Source organism: Apium graveolens, chromosome 5 (assembly GCF_009905375.1).
Source record: "Apium graveolens cultivar Ventura chromosome 5, ASM990537v1, whole genome shotgun sequence".
NCBI classification, from domain to species: domain Eukaryota; kingdom Viridiplantae; phylum Streptophyta; class Magnoliopsida; order Apiales; family Apiaceae; genus Apium; species Apium graveolens.
Window position 1 is genome coordinate 17,387,570 of NC_133651.1, and position 11,864 is coordinate 17,399,433.

The following is an 11,864-nucleotide window of genomic DNA, read 5'->3' on the forward strand; positions in this document are numbered from 1 at the left end:
TTCAAACATCCCGTCATTCTGGATTCGTGTCCTCAGAATGAATCTTGACAACTTTTACAACTTAGATTCATAATTCATCATACTCGTCCGCCTTTGTTCTGGCTCTAAAGCTTTTACACTATCTCCATAACCTTGGGAAGTACTTTCCTGAAAACAATTGACTGAACTTTAATCAGTTTATTGTAACCTCTGGCTCCGTGCCTTCCTTGGACTTTCACCAGCGGGTGGCCTCTCTCTTAGGAGGGTAAGTGACAAAAATAGTCTTTTGTGATTCGTCAATCATTTAAAATCTCAAATGATTCCTATATTTCCTTTATCCAGGCTCTTGCCTCGACTGGGTCAGCTTGTTCCTTGGAACTCTGAGAGCTTAGCGACTTAAAGGTCCTGAAAGAATTTCTCGCCGCATTGTTTCCTCAGGGTGGTGGTTGGGGATAATAGTCTAAGTTCTGTTTAGGCAGGTCCATGAATTGCCCAATAGGAGTACCATCCTGATTCTCCCTATCTTGTTCAACTTCTGTTTTCTCAGTATGAAATGTTCCAACCTTCTCCCATAATCGGGGTTATCTTATACGTTAAAAATCCTTGTTTTCCACTTCATTATGTTATGGGTTCCTTCTATCTTGATGTCGACCTCCCTGACTATCACGTTCAGGGTTTGCTCTAAATCTTATTCCTCAAACTAGCTTTCATCTAAGATCTCATCTCTAAGCTCTTGAACATTTGGAACCCAAATTCAGTAGGAATACCTCATTATTCGCTTATCATCTTTCTCAGTATTAATCTTTTATCTAATTGTTGGCTCTCTGCCTTCATTCATCACTTTTTCTGGCACAATATGTTCTTTTCTGATAATTCGGGCTGTATTGCAATCTCAAACAGGTTTTCGGTACCGGCTCCGGTTACCTTCACTTCTATTTCCATTTTCTCAAAACCTCTTATAAACTCTCTCAAAGACATTATCATCTTGAGTCTCTCCTTTTTACTAAGGGCATCAGCCACTACATTGGCTTTCCCCGAATGATAAAGAATCTCATAATCGTAATCCTTGATTAGCTCTAACCACCTCATTTGGCGCATGTTGAGCTCTTTCTGCGTGAAAATGTACTAGAGCACTTATGGCTTAGGTAAATCTCGCACTTCTCTCCATACAAGTAGTGCCTCCAATCTTTAGGACAAAACTATTGCCACGAGCCCAAACTCATGGGTGGGGATATCGAATTTTATATTCCCTTAATTGTCTTGACGCATACACGATTACCTTGATGTGCTGTATAAGAAGCACCTTAATTCCTTATGCGAAGCGTCACTACAGATGACAAAATCTCCTTTTCCATCCGGCAATGCCATCATAGGGGCCGTCACCAATCATTGCTTCAGTTCTTAAAAGCTGTCCTAGCATTTCTCTGTCAATTCGAACTTCTCAGTCTTATGAGTAAGCCGCGTTAAAGGGGCTACTATCTTTACAAACTTGAATGAACCTCTGGTAGTGACCGGCCAATCCTACCTCTGGTAGTCGCCCTAACCATGGTCATCAATTCCTCAGTGGTCCTTAATTCATTCTTGTCAGGATCCTTCACGGGATCCTTCTCAGCGATAATCCCTTCTAGGACAACATCTTCAACCGCTACATCCTCAATATGAACATCATCCGGTCCTGCGTTAGGACGCTCTATTGGATCCACAATCTGATCTCCAATAACTAATAAAACATCATCGCGTTGTTGCTCCTCAACCTCAGGGTTCGGAGTCCCGCTACCATCTACGATAACGAACTACGCTTCTATCACGATATTTATAAGGGTTCCCATAAGGGTTTTAATTGTCAGTACTACGTTAGGTAGCCCGACTATGAACTTGGCAAGAGTTCTTATTATCTGATGAACTTATTATCTTAACGTCACATCATCTCTGAGGTTTATAACGCTTAGCTCTGATACCATTTCTGTAACACCCCCAAATCCGGGGTCGGGGATCCGGGTTGTCACGAGTTCCATTTCCCTTAATAACACCCAATCTTAATAAATAATCAACTACTCTGTACTGTGACCCCACCATAAACACACACACCACAAGTTATAGTCTCAGAGATGAATATCCAAAAATAATCACAAGTCGTTTTATTCCACAATTATCTGCCAATACACCTTAAAAGGTTTTCTGAATAAATTTACATTTCTTTGCCATTATTACAATTCATAAATATACATAAATCTGGTACATCAAAAGTTGAAAACCTAGCCTATTGGTAGTTCCTACCTCAGCTACAGCGACATCAACGCCTATAGGAAACTGCGGAACGTTTCCTATCCGCTCACGAATTGGGAGCTTGGTCCTGTTCATCTTGTCTATCTGATGTTGTGTTATGAAAGAAGAAAGCAAGGGTGAGCAACAAGCCCACCGAAATAATATGTATAATAATTAACAATATATGAGCATTCTCATAGTACTCATGAAAGTCTTGGTCCAGAAGAAATGAACCAAGCTGATATCTTAACGCGACCAAGTCGCAAAATATTCAGTATATATATACATATATACTTTTCACAATCTTTGAAATCCTCTGACATGTATAATATACACAGAGTTCCAGTTTATAACTGTATAAAAATATCGTTTCAAGGTGATCTCATATATCTAACCTTGTCTCAACGTTTTTCTGAAAATCTTTGACATGCACAAGATAATCATTTACTAGATATAAGTTTAAAAGATGAAGTTACAAGATACTCCAATATACTTATATCTTTTCCGAATACTACTTGAACTACCACAGTTTAATGTATAAATAGTTCATCCCATAGATTAAGCTACAAGACAAAACTTGTATAGAATCAATCTTTAAAATATCTTCAAAATAAAATGAAGTTACGAGATACTTCATTTGATGCAAACATCATTTTGAAAACTCGACCCTGCCAACACTCAACAATCGCCCAACTGTAGCCTTTCTATCGAAGTGCTCTGGGTAGTGTTGCAGAAATATCCAATTGGATGATGAACTCATTACGGGAGTTTGCCACGCCAGGAAGACCACTTACGATGATCAGTCGTAGTAGTGCAACCCCACCATTTTCTACATGTAGAGGAGAACCTGTCGGATTTACTTGTCAACCGAACACTGGACTCCTAAGGAATGGACCGTCTTAGCGGAACTTCCAGGCCATTTGGGCCAATATAATTAGGCTGGGCCGGCGCCACTCGACCACTTACGCCACTCCTAGTTCAGATGAAATCCATGACTCTGAAACGTAAAGCTCGTCCCCACTTTCCCCAAGTAGAAACTTGTTGATACGGCTCCACCAAGAAGTCGTATCTAGTTGGAAAGAAAAACTCACCGATATTTCCCAGGCGATGCCTGTTAATGGATTAACTTGTTCCAAGAATTTTACTTCCCGAGTATTGGGTAAGTAATCAAAAACTCTTTTATCAAAATAGCAAGCTTGTTGTGAATATAAAACACACCACAAAGCCGGATCCCTCAGGTTTTGAGCGAATATTTAAATCCACTTTGAAAGGAAGATCTTAAATATATAAAAAAATGAGTTTTGGGATCCGCTCTAACTTTTAAAATCATTTTGAAGACTCGCAAATATTTTAAAGAATGTTTGGAGTAATGCTGATTTAATGAAATAAATCAGTCCCAATTTATTAGAAATATCCGAATGTTATTATTTAAATAATATTCTCATAAAGAATAATCTTTATAAAAATAATTGAAGTAGAAGTTTTAAAACTTATACTTGCAATGTATATTAAATAACCAAAGATATACTTATACAAAAGTACTATCTTTATTTGAATAATCAAAAGTGAGTTTGATTATCGACACATTATTCTTTAATAAAATTAAGAATAATAATTTGTAAATAATCGGAGTCATAAGTCCTCGAATGAATATTCAAATAATAATATTCATTAATAAAATAAACGGGGTCATAAGCCCTCGAATGAATATTCAAAATAATATTCAATAATAAAATAAACGGGGTCATAAGCCCTCGAATGAATATTCAAAATAATATTCAATAATAAAATAAACGGGGTCATAAGCCCTCGAATGAATATTCAAAATAATATTCAATAATAAAATAAAGTTATCGAATAAACCTTATTTGATTCATAGTTTTAAAAACTATTCATATATATATAAATATATATATACATATAATATACTCGGGAACATCGTCTCCCGGTTTAGAAAATATGTTCACCTTTGGGTCCCCTATACTAAGGGTATACGCAACTACTGCTTATCTCTAGCATAGGTATTAGGCAACTTATAAGCAATTGAATCAACAATTAGATATCAAGATTATGAAACAGACATGCATATATACCATATCAGCATGCTCCAATATATCGCAAAATTTGCTAATAACAATCATGCACTTATCACAAGATAATGCATATACATATATTTACATCACAACAACAATATAACGGGTAGAAAACTTGCCTGAGCGACTGGGGATTACGAATGGCTCGGGACGAGTCTGGTAACCTATAAGCAACAAGTAAGTTGGAATTAAACCAAAGTCACTTGTAAATCTATACTCTAACCAACTCAGACTCTAACGCTCGTTTTGCGCTTAACGATTTACTTAAGTCGCTCGAGTACCCTCGGCTCCACCATTTTTAATAATTTACCCATTACGAGTTTTAAGGCGATTCTTTCGCGAGTGTCTTATCAACTTCCTAACACACTCTACATAAATGTTTCATGCTCCAATTAGTCATTTAAGGGCCTTAACCAAGGTTTCAAAGTAAGGCGAGGGGTAAAGGTTCGTTCGCGAAACACCGTTACTTAAAACGGTCATTTCTCCTAAACCGCACATCGGATTCAAGCAAACCACATATCAAAACGAAGCTTTAAATATAACCTATCTAAGCATGGAAGTAGTTAGTTTATAGAAGTGGGTGTTCGGGTCCAACAGTTAATCACAAAATAGTTTATAGAAAATTGGGCATTACGACGGCTATAACCTAACGATTTCTAAAGTTTAAACTACACCAAATCATCACCAATTCAACAACAATCCAACATCCATCAACATCAAACTAAACCCATTCATCTAAGCACTATTATCATCCAAACAAACCAAACTTAAAACTAAGGGTTCAAGAGTTTATACCTTCCTTGGAGAGTGGGTAGTCACTAACAAGCCTCTAGGAACCTTGATCTATGCTTAATCAACCTTAAGCTTTCATGAAAATCAAGAAAATCAAAGTAAGTTACTATTCACTACTATTCATCATCATCTTTGATGAGTGGATTAGCTATGCAAACCATGGAATCTTGATCTTAAACTCATGGTATAACTAAGTTATGAAATATAGGATCCAAGGAAACAAACCTTGTAATTTTCCATGGCCTAGAACTTGAGTTTTGAAAATCTATTTCTTCATTTCTTGAAAAGGCCGAATGGAAGAAGAAAGAAATGGGGGAGAGCTTTTGCTTGCTTGTCTTGCCTTGATATTTGTGTAAAGAATTCATGGTTGTGGTTAATTATTGGCTAAATATCTTGTTTTCACTTGCTTATGTCATTGCTTGCATCACTACTTTGCCACATGTCTCATTCTTGTGGTGTGATGATGTCACTTTGCTTCTAACCACATGTTTTAGCTTATATTAGAAGCTTCCTTCTCATGTTACTTGCATGTGCTTGCCCCTTGGACGTTTATTTGTTTTACGGTTCGCTTAACTCTCTTTCTCGTTGATCGTTTGAGGGATCATACCCGGGATCTTATTACTTGGGTTCCCTTAACCTTTCTCAATACATTATATTCCTTTTTATAATCCTCTCTTATAATCCTTGAATTTAAATCCCTTTAATCATGTTACCTTATACTCAATTCTTTCGGTATCTGGTGGATTTTCGAGAAAAATCAAAGTGTTCGGAATTGGATTCTGACGATCTTTACATACACTTATTTACTTTATGGAATACTAATACGATCTTAGAATATCCATAACAGTACTCCTTTATAGCGTGGTCTGATAATTTTTCTTAATCAGCATAGTCAGCAAAAGTTACTATTCATCAAGGTTTCAAAAATTCCAAAAATTGGGGTTATTACAAAACCCAAGCTCCACTCAATCATAATTCAAGAGGTTTGTTTCTTTGGATCCTATATTTCATAACTAAGAACAGCAAGTAGTTTGAGTGCTTGAATCAAAGGTTTTCTATCTCAAACAAATCATTTTAGTTTAGGGTGAATAGTAACTTTTAAAAACAAATTTTTGATTCTTGATTTTATTTGTAAGGTCAAGGTCGCTTAAGCATAGATTAAGGCTTCCATGGGCATTCCAAGGATCTTTCATGGATTAAAAGCTTCAAGGAAGGTATAAAACTTCAAACCCTAGTTTTACTTTGAATATTTAGGAGTGGTTTTGATTAATATAGTTCATGAGAAGCATGATTCTTGTGTGTTTAAAGTTTGGTTGGGTTTGTAGTGATTGGATTTTAATTGAGGTGTTGACGATTGTTAATGGAGGAGTAGTAGTTTAAATGTTTAAGCATGAATTGAACCTTGTTTGATTTAGTAGTTTGGTTGAATTTGAAGATAGTATGATATTGGATTAAATTGAGATTCTTGGGCTTATTATGACTGAAATCAGTAGCATTGATGTGTATCTTGAGTTGTTGTTGATTGGTAGTTGGATTGATATGATTTGGAATGGTAAAATTTGGGAAATCGCGTAAACATAGCCGTCGTAATGCCCGATTTACCTTAGACTATTTTGTTCTTAACTTCAGGACCCGTGAACTCACTGTTAGATTCTGACCATTTCCATGTTTAGATAGTTCATGTTACGAGCTTCGTTTTGATGTGTGGTTCGCTTGAATCCGATGTACGGTTTAGGAGAAACGACCGTTTTAAGTAACGACATTTCGCGAAAGAACCATTACCCCCTGCCTTACTTTGAAACCTTGGTTAAGGCCCTTAAATGACTAATTGGAGTATTAAACAATTATGTAAAGTGGATTAGACAGTTGGTAGAGTACTCGCGAAAGAATCATCTTAAAATTCTTAATGGTTAATTTATTAAAAATGGTGGAGCCGAGGGTACTCGAATGACTTATGTGATTCGTTAAGCGTAGAAGTGACCATAAGCGAACGTTAGGGTTCAATTGGTTAAAGTCTAGTTTCTTAAGCACCGGGGTTTAATTCCGACTTATGTTGTTGATTCATAGGTTATCGGACCCACTCTAAGCTTAAGTCTATGTGGCGTCCTCCAAACCCGGGTCAGAAGTTTGGGGTCCACAACACAAACACAATATCTCAACCTGTATATGAAATATTAATTGCAATGACCCTGCTCTATGTAACCATGGATCGCAACAGGTTTAAGTATGAAAACAAGCCACAACCTTAATTTTTATTACAACGTACCAATTCCCAACTAATTTAACTTACAACTGATAATAAAATTATTCTTACAATCTTACTATCTCACTACCTCCATAAGCTTCTGTTAGCTCGATCCAATTCAATCTGGAATCCTAGCTCGCACATTGAACTGGAAAACCTCGCTATCAACCGTATCCTTTTTAACTGTAGAATACATAAAAAGATTCGCAAGAGTGAGCTAACTAGCTCAGCAAGTCATAATAACGATAATTGAGGTTAAACAATGATCAAATGAGATGATTCAGATGAATCAAGTTTCTTTTTAACTAATCATTAGAATTGGATATTCATTTTAAGTTATAAAACCAAGGTTAGGCTGCGGATCAGTCACGCACTAACCCCGAGCAAAGCACACAGCACTGCTCTAATTACTGGATCCAAGGCACACATTGGCCTAATTCGACCACGAATCTGGTCTGACCACGAATCTGGTCCACATAAAGAAAACTATCCAATTCTAAAACAATTCAGTGTAATAACAATGTAATTCAATGAGCAAGGTCATAATCAACAGCGATAAAGCATCAGTATTAAAACATAATGCAATTCAAGATGCATCACAGGGGTATATCAAGGTACATATAAGAAACGGTTTTCAGTTTGTAAAGTGATCAGGTAGTAAACAAATAATGATTGTTCGAGGTATAGTTCTTTGATGTTGTAAGGAATGGTTGAGATATAAAAACTTTTATGTTTTCAAGCAATTTTGTTCCAGTGTTTGAAGTTTGGTAGTTATACATTTGAGAAGTAGTATCATATTTGTGTGGTTTGGTGTCTGAGGATCAACAAAGTACGTTTTGCAAAAAACATGGCTTACGGCTCAAGATCAAGAAAGAATCAGGGTTTAAGGGTAACTAGTTTGAAGCATATGCATTATAAAGCATATTGGTTGATCCAAATGACAATACGAGAACAGTACTTAGTTCTGGAAATTGTCTTTGATAAATCCATAGGTTTAATCTTTAATTGGTGAAATACCAAGTTTTAAATCAGTCTTATAAAAGTACTTTGCTTCCTTCGTTTGATCAAACAAATTATTGGGTCAAGGTAACAGATACTTGCTCTTGATAGTAAACTTGTTGAGCTCTTGCTGGTCGACGCATAATCACATACTTCCATCTTTCTTATTAACATTTAATACCGGTGCACCTTATGGGGTAACCTAGGTCTAATCGCTTCATCTTCTAGCATTTCTTGCATTTACTTTGCTAACTCCTTCACTTAAACTGGCGTCATTCTGTGCGGGGCCTTGGACACTGGCTTCATTTCAGGTTCTAAATCAGTCATGAACTCAATTTCTATATCCGAAGGAAATGTTGATAACTCATCCAAAAACATATCTTGAAACTCCTTAATTACTATAAAATCTTCAAACTTTGTTTGCTTCCGATTTTTATGTATTCCATAATCACCATAAGGCTCATATCTTGATCACCGTAATTATCATTAACAAATTCGTTACCTTCTTTCATCTTCTGAACCTCCTCACCTTCTCATTTGGCATCCTCAGAATTATCTTTTCGTCACGACGGTCTGTCTGGACATCACGCTTTAGTAGTCAATCCCTTCCTTAGAATAATATCAAATCTTCTTACCTTCCAGGATATCAATTCTACACAACTTATTGCCAGAAATTTCAATTTCAACATTGGTACTCACTTATTCAACAATTACACGTTCTTGACTTGCTAATCCTTTAATCACAATCTAATCAATTCAACAGGGTAATTCATCTTATCAACAAAACTTTGAGAGATAAACAATTAAGTTTCTCCCACATTTTTTTTAATACTTTAACGCATAAGGTATTCACCCTGATCATCCATATCATCATGTCCGTATTCTGAATAACATATTTCATAGAAAAATCGCATATTCTCGTTCTCGAAAATGTATTCCTTATTGGAGTAGATTCCCTTGATTCTTAGTGGATTCTTCACTGGGACTAGTGATTTGCAATCCTCGCCAGGTGCCCTTATTTCCTTCCCATGTGTGAGAGGTAGATGGAAGTTTTCCCGCTTGGTCCATAATACGCTGATTTCTGTTTAAAAAACTTTTGCGAAGAACGATAGTATAACGAGACGGCTAGAAGGATTCAAAGTCCAACAAAAACAGAGTTGAAAAGAAAGAAGAAACAAGGATTTGAATATGAATGAGACAACCACATTAGTACTTAAGATGGCCAGTCTTTCATACCATATGGCATACAGCACATGATTAGGTGGCATCCCACCCGACTCTTCGTCATTCTGACAAAGTGTCTCATCATAACACTGTTTGTCTCAATCAGAAAGCAAAGCTTGAGGGAAGCAAATAAATTTGAAAGGAATGGAATATCCTCTTTTTCGATATCATAGAAAAGGGTTCATTGGAGAAAAGAAGTTCATATATTTTTTAGGAATCGGGAAGGAATATACGCTGTAATATTGAAAGCTAGAACGATACCATTGGTCACCATCCGCATTTTACTTGTATTCATCTTTCGAGCTTGTTCGATCATATCCCAATTGCATCATATAGCAACTTTAGAGGGTACAATGAAATGCTTTTGCAATTTAAGCATTATGGTAGATTCCTACTTGTCACGTCTTGCGTCTTTAATATCGCACCCACACGGATAATACTTTAACAATTCGATCATAATGGCATTCCTTACCAGGTAACTTCAAGATTCCTCTTTTAATTTAAAATAACCACGTACCATTCGACATAACGATCCTTTTGTTAATAATATTCTGTTTTTAGAGAGGTCTAAAAATCTTTCCAATCTTCTGCGATCACGCTCCGGCTTCTGCTAAATCAATGAATTCTTCGAACTCTGATAATCCTAATAATTGAATGTATAGTTACTCCGTACGCTGATTCTGTTGTAAATTTTATCAAACAATACTTGCACTTTACTGTTAGGAATAATCAACTTCTTCATAATCATAGGTTACTTCGTTCTCGAAATTAACAATACTAAGTCTGAAACAGCATCCCTCCAGGTAATCCGGGCTTTCAAACAGACAAGAAACTCAAATAGTAACTTGACAACCAATGTTTAAAAATCATTTTATTCAAAAAGGCTTTTAGAAATTCGTAAAGAAAAATCTTTTTCAAAAATTTGTGTAAAAAGTTTGGAAAATCACAAACCTGGTTGTCCTTACTATATGAGTTGGTTGTTGTCCTTCCAATCTATTACAAGGTACCAATTTAAAGAAATAATCACATAAAGGTCCGTACACTTCGATCTACCTTTTCTTCTTTATCGAGTCCACTAACCTTCCTTAATCGACGAAACTTCAATTATTGTCGCACATTATCTTATTCGTGGCTTCACATCAAGGCTCCCATACATTATCATTACAGTAGTTAAGTACAACAGGCTATCCGATAGGCAACAAGTCTATTTCATAGAACAAAGTTTGCCCATATCACATCACATCACTACTTTACATATCGCATTTATCATAGCACCATCATTTAATTTCACCAAAAATTCCAGATTTATACCTTTCTCTCTAACTCTTTCAAAATTCTGCTAATCCATCCCATAATTATTCATGGGTGGCTTAGTCACTAATGGCTTTTAACCCGATAACAGCTATCCTCTGAAACACTTAAATCTTCTCTCTAAACTTCTTCTCACCTTTATTTATATTTCAAGCGCTCACTATTTACTGTAACTATCGAATCCATCCTCGTAGGTACAATCGCTTCATAGAACAAGTTCTAAACTGGGGGTATAAAACAGGATGTAGGGTAAACTAAAGAGATACACTCACAGCCGAATGTCCAGTGAAACAAGAATAAACAGATGGAGGTTCTTGAATAGGTAATCTCATATCAAGAGGTGGAAAAGTAGCGTAGAATAGCTTGAAGATGTGCAACCGTTATAACAGAAGGTAGTACCATTAATACTAGTGGAGGAACAAGGTGCAATTCCAATCTAAGAGAAGATGACGATCCTCGAACGGAAAGCTCCAAATGATCAAATAACACCGAGAAATCAAGATCTGCCATTGCCGTTGTCTGGAATTCACGTCACAAGCTAAGAATCCCAAATCACAATATGAACCGTGCCGAAGACTTACTATATAGTCGCACTCATCCTCACAACGTCTTATCTTTCTATTTTCTATTCCTAATCCTAACCCTCTACCCAATCCCGACAATCTAGGCTTGTTTCAGTGACTTATAACCTGTAGCTCTGATACCAACCTGTGGCGCCCTCCAAACCCGGGTCAGAAGTTTGGGGTCCACAACACAAACACAATATCTCAACCTGTATATGAAATATTAATTGTAATGACCCTGCTCTATGTAACCATGGATCGCAACAGGTTTAAGTATGAAAATAAGCCACAACCTTAATTTTTATTACAACGTACCAATTCCCAGCTAATTTAACTTACAACTGATAATAAAATTATTCTTACAACTTACTATCTCACTACCTCCATAAGCTT